This window comes from Coregonus lavaretus, assembly GCF_964263955.1.
Source record: "Coregonus lavaretus genome assembly, contig: HAP1_SCAFFOLD_1214, whole genome shotgun sequence".
Lineage (NCBI taxonomy): Eukaryota > Metazoa > Chordata > Actinopteri > Salmoniformes > Salmonidae > Coregonus > Coregonus lavaretus.
Genome location: NW_028164952.1, coordinates 1 through 13,658, shown reverse-complemented (window position 1 = coordinate 13,658; position 13,658 = coordinate 1).

Here is a 13,658-nt window from a genome sequence, read left to right as displayed (position 1 = left end):
GCAGTTCTCTCGTGTGCATCTGCCCTGAAAAAATACAATTAAAAAAATATACATTAACACAAGTTAAAGACCCTGATCGGGTTGTCACAACAGAAATACAGAACCTGCCTAAAGGAAACCGAGAGGAGCGCAGCTAAACTAAAGCAGTAGATTATGAATAAACCCTAAAGACAGGTCAGAGGTTAGGTATATGCAGACAGTCTTCAATACATTGAATACTGAGGGCAACATTGATATTCACAGCTGATGCTTTTGCAGCGACTAATGGGGGATCCTAATAAATATAAAATATCAAGTGATGGGGAGTTTGGTGCATATTGGCCTCAGCGGCCGGGCGGGGCTGTGCGTAGCTAGCTCAGAGGTTTGCGCTCGTTAGCTAGCTGCTTCAATAAAGGATCTTTAAAACCGTACAATGTGTGGCTTGGCTTCAACGTCTGTTAGCAAGATAACGACGCCACAGATAGAACAAGGAGCCAGATGTTTCACCGGATGTACAGTGAGGGAAAAAAGTATTTGATCCCCTGCTGATTTTGTACGTTTTACCACTGACAAAGAAATGATCAGTCTATAATTTAAATGGTAGGTTTATTTGAACAGTGAGAGACAGAATAACAACAACAAAAATCCAGAAAAACGCACGTCAAAAATGTTATAAATTGATTTGCATTTTAATGAGGGAAATAAGTATTTGACCCCCTCTCAATCAGAAAGATTTCTGGCTCCCAGGTGTTTTTTATACAGGTGAGCTGAGATTAGGAGCACACTCTTAAAGGGAGTGCTCCTAATCTCAGTTTGTTACCTGTATAAAAAACACCTGTCCACAGAAGCAATCAATCAATCAGATTCCAAACTCTCCACCATGGCCAAGACCAAAGAGCTCTCCAAGGATGTCAGGGACAAGATTGTAGACCTACACAAGGCTGGAATGGGCTACAAGACCATCGCCAAGCAGGTTGGTGAGAAGGTGACAACAGTTGGTGCGATTATTTGCAAATGGAAGAAACACAAAATAACTGTCAATCTCCCTCGGCCTGGGGCTCCATGCAAGATCTCACCTCGTGGAGTTGCAATGATCATGAGAACGGTGAGGAATCAGCCCAGAACTACACGGGAGGATCTTGTCAATGATCTCAAGGCAGCTGGGACCATAGTCACCAAGAAAACAATTGGTAACACACTACGCCGTGAAGAACTGAAATCCTGCAGCGCCCGCAATGTCCCCCTGCTCAAGAAAGAACATATACATGCCCGTCTGAAGTTTGCCAATGAACATCTGAATGATTCAGAGGAGAACTGGGTGAAAGTGTTGTGGTCAGATGAGACCAAAATGGAGCTCTTTGGCATCAACTCAACTCGCCGTGTTTGGAGGAGGAGGAATGCTGCCTATGACCCCAAGAACACCATTCCCACCGTCAAACATGGAGATGGAAACATTATGCTTTGGGTGTGTTTTTCTGCTAAGGGGACAGGACAACTTCACCGCATCAAAAGGACGATGGACGGGGCCATGTACTGTAAAATCTTGGGTGAGAACCTCCTTCCCTCAGCCAGGGCATTGAAAATGGGTCTTGGATGGGTATTCCAGCATGACAATGACCCAAAACACACGGCCAAGGCAACAAAGGAGTGGCTCAAGAAAAAGCACATTAAGGTCCTGGAGTGGCCTAGCCAGTCTCCAGACCTTAATCCCATAGAAAATCTGTGGAGGGAGCTGAAGGTTCGAGTTGCCAAACGTCAGCCTCGAAACCTTAATGACTTGGAGAAGATCTGCAAAGAGGACTCAGACAAAATCCCTCATGAGATGTGTGCAAACTTGGTGGCCAACTACAAGAAACGTCTGACCTCTGTGATTGCCAACAAGGGTTTTGCCACCAAGTACTAAGTCACGTTTTGCAGAGGGGTCAAATACTTATTTCCCTCATTAAAATGCAAATCAATTTATAACATTTTTGACATGCGTTTTTCTGGATTTTTTTGTTGTTATTCTGTCTCTCACTGTTCAAATAAACCTACCATTAAAATTATAGACTGATAATATCTGTGTCAGTGGGCAAACGTACAAAATCAGCAGGTGATCAAATACTTTTTTCCCTCACTGTACATCCGGTGAAACATCTGGCTGTATACATCTGAAGCATCCGGTATCTATCTCCTGCTGTTGAAATGCCTCAGCTCCACACCACCAGGTAGTAAGGGCAGAGTAGTGAGAGCGCAGTGACCTAATTAGCAGAGCGTCAGCTCCCCAGTCACGGGTCCATTCTGAAATAGGACATTCTCCCTACCAGTCCACTGACAAACCAGCATACAGCCAGCCACTTCCATGCACACGCTGCCTAGCTAGCTCTGCCCTCCAAAATAGTTCCACTGTGGTTACTACTGCAGTATGCAAACAACAATATTTTAAGGTTTGCAGTGAATGTTAGGATGAGCCTAATGATGACCTTTGACGTGTTTTGATTGTGATTATTTTTGGATTGGAGTGAGCCGCTAAACATTCACCAATGAAGGCCGAAGGGATCTGTATAACATACCACCGTCTAGCCAGTGGTGTCATGTCCATAGGGGGCACCAAAAGAAATTCTGACGTTAAATAAATTACTAAACTTTTTAAGCCCACGTTGTATCATCATTATTTATAAAAATATCTGTCAGCGGTATTTTGAGGAAGGGAGAAAGATGTTTCCAAATTCCCGAAAGGGGGACCATCCCCCCTCCATCCTCATGTACTTCGTGCCCACTCTAAAATAATGGGTGCATGACGCCCCTGCTTTTATCCAAGGCAACATGCCAGAGAAGATTAACTGGACCACATTCTTTATGACTGAATATTTTTATTGACATCACATGTCAACATCAATCCTATAAGGGTGGTTGTAAATCCGAACCACGCTTTACGGTTCCCCCGTTTCAACATCCAGCTTATTGTTCCGGTCACGAACGTGAGTGGACCTTTAATCAAGGAGGGGTTATTGGACACCGGGGGGTCCGCAAAGCAAATAACGTGTAATCACGCTGCTCAGCCGGGTGTTGTCAGCCCGATACTAAATGAGAAACCTGATGAAAAGTGCTTGTTGTTTTTTACCCCACTGTGATTCAAAAGCACCAGTGGGAGCATCAAACTTAGAGCAGGCCTTCGCATTGATTTGATTTTAGATATGAAGTTAGGCATAGAAGGCCAACTTAGGACCGAGCTGAGCCCAACAAAGCTATAGCTAGATATAATATGATTATAAGTACTAAACCCATCATACAATAATCTCTAAGACAAGTCTGGGGCAAAGTAGTCTACACTGTTAAAAACAAACACTGACAGTTCTCTATCATCATGGGACTAATGCAGAGCTATTTTTCTGCTTCGGTGGTTAAAGCATAGGCCTTATATAAAAGGAATGCAATCATGCACTATCCTTCAAATAACTCATATTTCAGGATATGGTCATTTTCCCTTGTGGAGGGGCACAGAGGTCTTGGATCAGTGTGGGGGAATTCAAGTCGCCAGTCAGATGGGGTGCCACAGGGCAGCACTCCCCCTTCAATTTCTCCAGCTGGTTCGTGCCAGTGTTGCACTGTACTCCCGCTCAGTTTCTCCACTGGCGCATAATAGTGCTATCGATATCCCTCCTCCGCTCCACTTCATCCCCAGCCAAAGAATAATGTTATCGCTGCACCTTGCAGCCAAGAGCCTGAGAGGTGTCAAAACCAATCAGAGCCTCTCTCACTGACGCCGCTCTGGGCAGACAGACTCCATGGCGACTGCTGGGAGGGCAAGAGTGATGGGGATGCGGTGCTGCAGAGGCTGAGCTTTGGATGCCTTCCCTGTGACTGTGAGGATGGCTTGAAGGGCATTAGATTGTCAGGGGTCACGGTTCTATCACATGCTTGAGTAAGGCCAGGGTTTCTTTTTTTTTTTCTGACCACCTGGACCAAACCCCAGACCCTAGTTATAGCCTATTTCATGTGGTCAGGAAAAAAACACAGAAAAACCTGGGTTGCTTGGTTAGAAACAAGCCAGATGACAACAATGCTTTCTTGGTGACAATTTGCTGCCAGTGTCGTGATTGATTCAACGCATTCAGTGCCAGTTTTGAGCATCGTTACTCACCATTTGAGGGAGGAGTTAAGCAGCCATAAAAACCACTTGGGGAGAGCGTTTCATTTGACACATTAGGAATTTATCAAACATTGGGGGTTATAATCATAAGTGTTGAGCACAGCGGTTAATATGCTCTCCCCCTACATGACTTTACTTCTGCTTATTAGCATTGAAGGAGCGGTGTACATTTTAACAAGCGGTATTAAATGATAATCACAGGGTCCTTTTCAGTCAGGTACTAATTAACTAACAGCCCATTGGCTCACGACATCACAGTGATGCTGGCTAGAACACTTATGCAGTAGGGACACGTGAGATGACGCAAGCAGGGTCGGTCTGTTCAGAGGGAGTCGTGCCACTGACTCTGCAGATAAGAGATGACGAGAGAAGCGTTTCTGGCTGGCTCCCCTCTCTGAGCAGAGCGCCCCGGAGCATACCTCATGTAACAATGACAGTGCTAAAAAGCTGCCTGTCTCAGATGATGAAACACTGACGAGAGACTGTCATTAGAGCTCGAGTCAGATGTTATCTTGCCTGGGGGGGGGGGGGGGGGGGGGGGGGTAGAAAGAAGCCCCGTTGTCTTAACCACCCACACTGACGGAGCCTCGGAGCACGCATTTATGAAAAGGGGCTTTTGAAATCTGAGGCACATGATTACCCCGTTAAATAAACCCCTTTCAGACGCTACATCGTTCAGATGTAATGACACAGCGTATCCCTTCTGCTAGCTGGGTCTGTTTCAAAATTACAGCACAAAGTCAAGGATCTATGCATCTAGCTAACTTGTGATACTAGGCCTAATAATATAATAGGGTTAAGAAGATAATTATCTCTTAGGGGTTTGAAAAGCAATGACAATGAGGCCGGGAGTATACTACTACTAAATGCTGGCCCCTTTTTACATACTTAACCACAGGACCAGGCCTTCTTGCCACCCACTTTTAAAATCCTTGCTCTAGGGAGACTAAACCATCCTTTTTCTACCCAGTTAGAGGTCGCCCTTCCCTACCCATCCCTACCCAAATGAGTTTCTATGAACAGCCCATGTACACTACCGTTCAAAGGTTTGGGGTCACTTAGACCCCAAGCAACAGTGAAGAGGCGACGCCGAGATGCTGACCTTCTAGGCAGAGTTGCAAAGAAAAAGCCATATCTCAGACTGGCCAATAAAAAGAAAAGATTAAGATGGGCAGTCTGAGATATGGCTTTTTCGTTGCAACTCTGCCTAGAAGGTCAGCATCCCGGAGTCACCTCTTCACTGTTGACGTTGAGACTGGTGTTTTGCGGGGTACTATTTAATGAAGCTGCCAGTTGAGTACCTGTGAGGCGCCTGTTTCTCAAACTAGACACACTAATGCATTTGTCCTCTTGCTCAGTTGTGCACCCGGGCCTCCCACTCCTCTTTCTATTCTGGATAGAGCCAGTTTGCGCTGTTCTGTGAAGGGAGTAGTACACAGCGTTGTACGAGATCTTCAGTTTCTTGGCAATTTCTCGCATGGAATAGCCTTCATTTCTCAGAACAAGAATAGACTGACGAGGTTCAGAAGAAAGTTATTGGTTTCTGGCCATTTTGAGCCTGTAATCGAACACACAATTGCTGATGTCCAGATACTCAACTAGTCTCAAGAAGGCCAGTTTTATTGCTTCTTTAAATCAGCACAACAGTTTTCAGCTGTGCTAACATAATTGCAAAGGGGCTTTCTAATTATAAAATAGTCTTTTAAAATGATAAACTTGGATTAGCAAACACAACATGCCATTGGAACACAGGACTGATGGTTGCTGATAATGGGCCTCTGTATGCCTATGTAGATATTCCATTAAAAATCAGCCGTTTCCAGCTACAACAGCCATTTACAACATTAACAATGTCTACACTGTATTCTGATCAATTTTATGTTATTTTAAATGGACTAAAAAAATTGCTTTTCTTTCAAAAACAAGGACATTTCTAAGTGACCCCAAACCTTTGAACGGTAGTGTACATTAGATTAATCCCAGGGGGACGGAGATGAATGCCTCTAATTTCATGAACAGATTAAGATTATGCTCACTTAGCCTCCAAGGGGACAGGCCTAAATGGGTTAACTAATTACACCTATTAATTGTCCATGTGAATCCAAAGTCTTTAACCCCGAGAAATTGGGGGTTTCACATGCATGTTGTGATCGAATCATGGCAAGTCATTCAAATCATGGCACTTTTCCCTTGTCGTCATATTGGGGTAGTCAAATGGTACACCTCCAATTGACTCAAATGATGTCAATTAGCCTATCAGAAGCTTCTAAAACCATGACATCATTTTCTGGAATTGACCAAGCTGTTTAAAAGGCACAGTCAACTTAGTGCATGTAAACTTCTGACCCACTGGAATTGTGATACAGTGAATTATAAGTGAAATAATCTGTCTGTAAACAATTGTTGGAAAGATTACTTGTGTCATGCACAAAGTAGATGTCCTAACCGACTTGCCAAAACGATAGTTTGTTAACAAGAAATTTGTGGAGTGGTTGAAAAACAAGTTTTAATGACTCCAACCTAAGTGTATGTAAACTTCCGACTTCAACTGTACCTTAAAGGCAACACTGTGGCTGCCTGCTGCTGTACTGGCATGGCACCCCCTGCCCCCTTCCTAGAAAAAAAAAACTCTGACCCCCCCACCTTCTCAATCAGCTGTGCACTGAATCGAGACAGTGATAACTACGTGTCTGTGGGTGGCACAGCACAGAGGGCCGCTTTACCAGAGGCAGCAGAGTGGCGCTTCAGTTGAGGCCTCCGCTAACTACTCTCCATTTGCATTTTCCTTTCAATGGGGCTCTATTCTGCCTCGCCCGAGACAGAGGTTCGCCGTCTCTCCAGCCGACAGAGGTGAAAAAAAAAGTTAAACTAGACCCTAATTCCGGGAAGGCTGGGTGGCATGGCGGGCCCTCTCGTTATGGGGGTGGTGGGGGTTCAAACCCCCCACTTGTTATTGTTATTCATTATTCAATGTGTATTTATTCCTCATGTTACTATTTATATGTTTTATTAAATGTTTTATCTTATATTAAACTTGTTGAAAAATTACCTGTACGTAAGCATTTCACTGTTATTCTACACTTGTTGTCTACGAAGCATGTGACAAATTGAATTAGATCTATATGGCTTCGGGGGAGAGAGACGATTTTAGAGAATAAGAGTTATGAGGGAAGTGGTGGGGTTCTCTCTCTCTCTCTCTCTCTGTGTGTGACTAGGGTCAGACACAAGCTACTCATTCACCCTCAGGAGAAAGGCGCTGTACAGGGTTCGCATAGCTGAAACCCACATTATGACATTATCACCAGCCTGACAGCTCGACAGCCAGGATCGATGGCCGTTTGCCATTTCAATCAAGGGAGAAGAATCTGGTGAGACATAGCGGAACGCCATGGGCTAGGCATTTCTCTGTACGTTACAGTTAATGTGCTAAACATTATTTCTTAATGCCTTTGCGTTTCCAGAGACATCCACCACAACTCCTGAGATGACTGCACCTCTGGAGAAGCTCTGACAACACAAAGTCCTCTCTCTTTATCCGTTTGTCCTTCTCCCCATGGATGAGAGGAGGACTTTGCTCGCTGTGAGAACTGACACTAATTTCCCTGACAAGAAGCCGGCAATATCTGTAATCCCCTTACACCATATCAGAGGGGCTCTTGTGTCTCCACTGACCTGGCCAGGTGGCCTCTTCCCTTCCTCTTTCTTTCCCTCACCGTCACTCTCTCTGCGTCTCTCCCTCTCTTCATCTTTCTCTCTCCATCTCTCTCTGGGAATTAATGGCTGCTGACACGTCAGCCTTATTCCCAGTCAGGTGTGACATTTTAGCGAAACCTCGTGCAACGAGAACCCAACAGGATGGGCACTTACTGAACACGTTAAGGCCCAGAAAACGCAGGTCCTGACACCACTCTGGAAGAAAGCAGAACGGTTCTCGTTGCTGGATGCACACAGACAGGAGATCCCTTCATCCTCCTTAGGGGAAATAGTGTCCCTTTCTGGTGCCCTGTTCCACTCAGGCCCACTAGAACAGGTTCACTTACCCATGAATACTACTCAAGGTGCCATGACATCCGTAAGCAGTACTGGGCACCATAGCAGCAAATGGCTCTCATGTTGAGGCATTCAACTCCATGCACACAGGTCTTCTAAAAGGAAATAAGCACTAATGGAAATGCTGTACTTCCATACTGAAATTATATCCTATGGCTTTTAATCTTGACAGTTGAGAAGATGGACTATACCTATTAGCGTTTCCTTTAACTTAAAGACTTTCTTACACCATATAAATAGTAAAAATTAGAATCGAAGAAAGAACAGTAGATATATCTGTAACAAACCTTGCCCATTTTGTATCGGCCTACATGTCTGGCGAGTCTCATCATAATGCTTAAACACAAATGAGAGCCACCTTTTAACAAAAATGTATTAGGGAATAAAGGACTTTGTTTTTGCTTTTTGTCTCTCACACACACACACACACACACACACACACGTCTCCCATTGCATTTACGCACTGCCTACTAGATTCCAGTGTTGTCTCGGCGGTAATTACATATGCCTTTGTTTCAACACCCGTAATCCTAGAGATGGGCGAGCGGTGCTGCCGCTGACACGCCTGAGATTACCACAGGAGTGTGGCAAAGAGCCTCCTAAGCCTCCTGGCTTTCCAGTGCAGAGGAGAGGAGCGCGAGAAAGAGAGAGTGAGTGCTACAGATAGGTGGGGATAATTCCCCCTCCTGTTCTCTCAGACGCAGACACACACACACACTGTGTCATCTGTGTAGGGACGCTACCCGGCAGGGGTCCCTCTATCACGGGCCCACACACAAACACACACTCTTCACACACTCCCAAAAACACACATTTCCATCTGGGGAGAGGGCGTTGTATGAAAGTGTGGCAGGCAGTACTGTGTGCATCATAATTAGAACACTAACTCATTCTAATTCTTTGACTAACAACAAGGAGAGTGTATTCAGAGTGAGATGCTGCCTGGAACATTGAGCACACACACAGTTTCTGTGAAAGACGAGGACAGAATACAGCTTAAAAATAGCAGGGTGGCTCTTCATACACAGATGAAGCTTGAGATACAACAGAAATATACACACTCAATCTTTGACTAAAAGCAAGTCTAACTCCTGTGCTTGTTGAAAGAGGACTGTCTGACATTGTATTGTTGTGGATGAGTTATGAGGGAGCATCCAGACCTAAGAGCGAGTGCAATTTTTTTTTGTGCATGTGTGTTAGAGTTCAATGTGTGTTCTGCTTGCCTGTCAACATGGAGAGAGATAGGATTTGTGTGTGACTGTGTGTGTGTGTGTGTGTGTGTGTGTGTGAGTTACATCATCAGCTTTGTGTGTGTGTGTCTTCACTGCTCTTACTGCAGGTGGCTCCCAGCCTTATGCTGTAGCCCAGTTGGCTGGGCTGGTAATCCAGTGAGCCCTGCCCTACTCCAGTTAATCTGATCATCTGTGACCTGCTGAGACATGAAACCCACCCTGTTGAGCTGCACTAATCTAGCGTTAAATACACACAGGCACGCACACACCCACAGGCATGCACACACGTACCATCCCCATCTCTGTGTTGACAGGCCAAGGTAAAGGACTGAGGCAATACTCCTTACAACTAAGCCTAACTGTCATGAGCACTGAGTCCATTTCAGACACTTGCATACCAGTTGTAGATTTGCCTATTCGTCACTGACACCTAGGAGGAAAAGGATTGTAGAATAAGTACACTAAAAATTAGGGGTTCAACAAGGGTTCTTCTAAGATCCTCAAAGTTCTTCGAAGAACCTTAGGGTTCTTGGCACTGAAAATTGCCCCCAAAAGGTTCTTCCAAGAACCCCATAGCAGGTGGGGTTCATCGATTAACCTCATTAGTTGGTGGGGGTTCTTGCAGGAACCTAACTGTCCAACTGAAACATTTGAATTTGAAAGGATAGCAGTTGCAGGCACTTAACTGAAAAATGTAAAGATCTCCTAAATTTAAGGTAAGGTTTGTCCCTTGTTTGATCTAAATTGATATTTGTTTTATGATGATACCATCTATCTTTTCATATTTGTGCAAATCTTTCTGAAACAGAAAATGGATACAGTTCAATGGATATCAATCAACAAAGAGGTAAGAATCTGTATGCTATAAGAATATGTTGAAGGCTAGCTGCATTGAGTGCAGATTACTGAACTGCTCACTTTTGTGTCTGTGTCTGCAGGTTTACAGACGAGGAGGCATACAAAGGTACATCAATTGGTATTGGTATGTTATGCAGATCACATGTACCATCCTCCTCCCTTACCTCTTCAATTAAAATCCCATAGGCCTCTACATTATGGACAAGGTATGTGTATGAAAACCATTATCAAAATAGTTCACATTTACCACAAAAACCAAGGTATGACTACTGTCGTGTGCATGTTTTGTTAATCATCTGTATAATAACTATTTTTTGGATTTACAGACCCTACCTACACCTCTGATGAATATAAAAGGAAACCATGCACTGCAAAATCATTCTGGCTATGGATACGGAGAACATCAACACATAAACATCAACATGCCAGAGGATATTCCCATTGGACTTGGGGCTCTGCTGGGAGTTTACCTTATATTTAGATTTTTTTATTCTGCTTTGCCACTAAAATCATAATAAACACTGACAAATAAAATATTGTTTTATTGTTGGTATTGTTAAGAGTATTAATAATAATAATAATAATAATAATAATAATAATAATAGGGGAGGGGGGAGAGTAGTTCAAAAATTTACCCCAAAAAGTTCTTCAAAAGGTTCTTCGAGGATCCATTAAAAGGGGTTCTTTGAAGAACTTATAGGGGTTCCCCCACAGTTTCAATTTGAAGAACCCCTAAAGGATCCTCCAAGAACCTTTACTTTTTAGAGTGTACTGGCCAACGTCAAGCAGCAATTAGAGAGAAATAGCCATCTCAAGAGTCTATGGTGTTGCCATTAGTCTAATTAAGAAAATGAACAACAATTGCTAGCCTATCTATTTACAGTGCCTTCAGAAAGTATTCACACCCCTTGACTAATTCCATATTTTTTTCTCAAACATCTACACACAATACCCATAATGACACAGTGAAAAAAAGAAAGTGTTTACATTTTTGCAAATGAAATACAGAAATATCTCATTTACATAAGCATTCAACCCCCTGAGTCAATACATGTTAGAATCACCTTTGTCAGCGATTACAGCTGTGAGTCTTTCTGGATAAATCTCTAACCTGGATTATACAATATTTGCGCATTCTTTTTTAAATTCTTCAATCTCTGTCAAGTTGGTTGTTGATCATTGCTAGACAGCCATTTTCAAGTCTTGCCATAGAATTTCAAGCAGATTTAAGTCAAAACTTTAACTAGGCCACTCAGGAACATTCAACGTCGTCTTGGTAAGCAACTCCAGTGTAGATTTGCCCTTGTGTTTTAGGTTATTGTCCTGCTGAAAGGTGAATTTATCTCCCAGTGTCTGTTGGAAGCAGACAACCAGGACTTTGCCGGTGCATACCACTATTACATTTTTTTTTATTTTTTTTTTTAACTCGCTAGTTCTTGCCAATGACAAGCATACCCATAACATGATGCAGTCACCACCATGCTTGAAAATATGAAGAGTTGTACTCAGTGATGTGTTGTGTTGGATTTGCCCCAAACATAACTCTTTGTATTCAGGACAAAGTTAATTTCTTTGCCACATTTTTTGCAGTTTTACTTCAGTGCCTTATTGCAAACTCAACGCATGTTTTGGAATATTTGTATTCTGTACAGGCTTCCTTCTTTTCACGCTGTCATTTAGGTTAGTATTGTGGAGTAACTACAATGTTGTTTATCCATCCTCAGTTTTCTCCTATCACAGCCATTAAACTCTAACTGTTTTAAAGTCACCATTGGCCTCATGGTGAAATCCCTGAGCGGTTTCCTTCCTCTCCGGCAACTGAGTTAGGAAGGATGCCTGTATCTTTGTAGTGACTGGGTGTGTTGATACAGCATCCAAAGTGTAATTAATGACTCTAAAGTGATATTCTATGTCTGCTTTATTTTTTATTTTTTTACCCATTTACCAATAAGTGACCTTCTTTGCGAGGCATCGGAAAACCTCCCTGGTCTTTGTGGTTGAATTTGAGTTTGAAATTCACTGCCTGACTGAGGGACCTTACAGATAATTGTATGTGTGGGGTACAGAGATGAGGTAGTTATCCAAAAAGCATGTTGAACACTATTATTGCACATAGTGTGAGTCCATGGAACTTATTATGTGACTTGTTAAGCAAATGTTTTCTCCTGAACTTATTTAGGTTTGCCATAAAGGGGTTGAATACTTATTGACGCAAGACATTTCAGCTTTACATTTTTTATTAATTCCACTTTCACATTATGGGGAACTGTGTGTAGGCTAGTGAGACAAAATCTAAATTTAATCAATTTTAAATTCAGGCTGTAACACAACAAATTGTGGAAAAAGTAAAGTGGTATGAATACTTTCTGAAGGCACTGTAACTCTCACATGTTAGATGCCTTTAATCAAGACTCTAGAATTTCAATTGATATTCTAAAAAACATCAGTCACACCAGGGAGCCTCTGCAGGTACTCCTCACACTCAAACCATAAAAACCACAAACTTTGCACTTATTTTTATTCATTTCAACAAGGAATTCATTCAATTGCGTTGTTTTTTGTTTTGCTCTGCCTCCTTGATTTTACCTTTTTATGTTTTGAGTACATGCTTAATTCTATAGCCAAGTAATTTTTTCTCTTACGCGCCGGCCACCATTCACCCAAGCCTGAGCGCAGACCCTCACACTGCTTTTCTAGATTCATACAGAAAAACTGAATTCACATTTGTACATAAAACGCTACATCTTCTTTTCTCCAATCCTCTGAGGCTATTGATAGCGTGTTGAGTGTTTCAGAGTGATGTAAATCCATAGCCCAGACCAAGGGGGATAATGAGATGGAGGGGTTGGAGGGAGGAATGGAGGGATGAGGTGGAGGGAGAGCAGGAGCCGATCTATTCATCAAAGCCCCTTTCCAACACACTCAGCAAATGGATGAGCATAGATGCGTCCCAAATAGCACATCATTCCCTATTTAGTGTACTACATACCCATAGGGCTCCAGTCAAAAGTAGTGCAATAGGGTGACATTTGGGACGCAGACCAGGAAATCTGTAATATGGGAGACACGGCTGACGCAGGCCAGTGTGTCCAAGGTTACAGTGTTGGATTGTGTTATGGGCCTTTTCTATTATTTGCAATTCACTGAAGGAGAATGCTGTATTAGTGAATCACTCTCAGACTACGAAGTGGCACTTATAAACAAGACATGATATCAGTCATCCATATGCATTGAAATAGCACCATATTCCAGCCTCAGGTCAAAAGTAGTGCAGGTAGGGAATAGGGTGCCATTTGGACACCCTGATAAAGGATGTCATCCGGTAATGTAAAGAAAGAACCATTTTTTTCCATCAACATCAACATCAACTGCCCTTCAAGAGTGGCTTAGTATATGTGACTCATTTC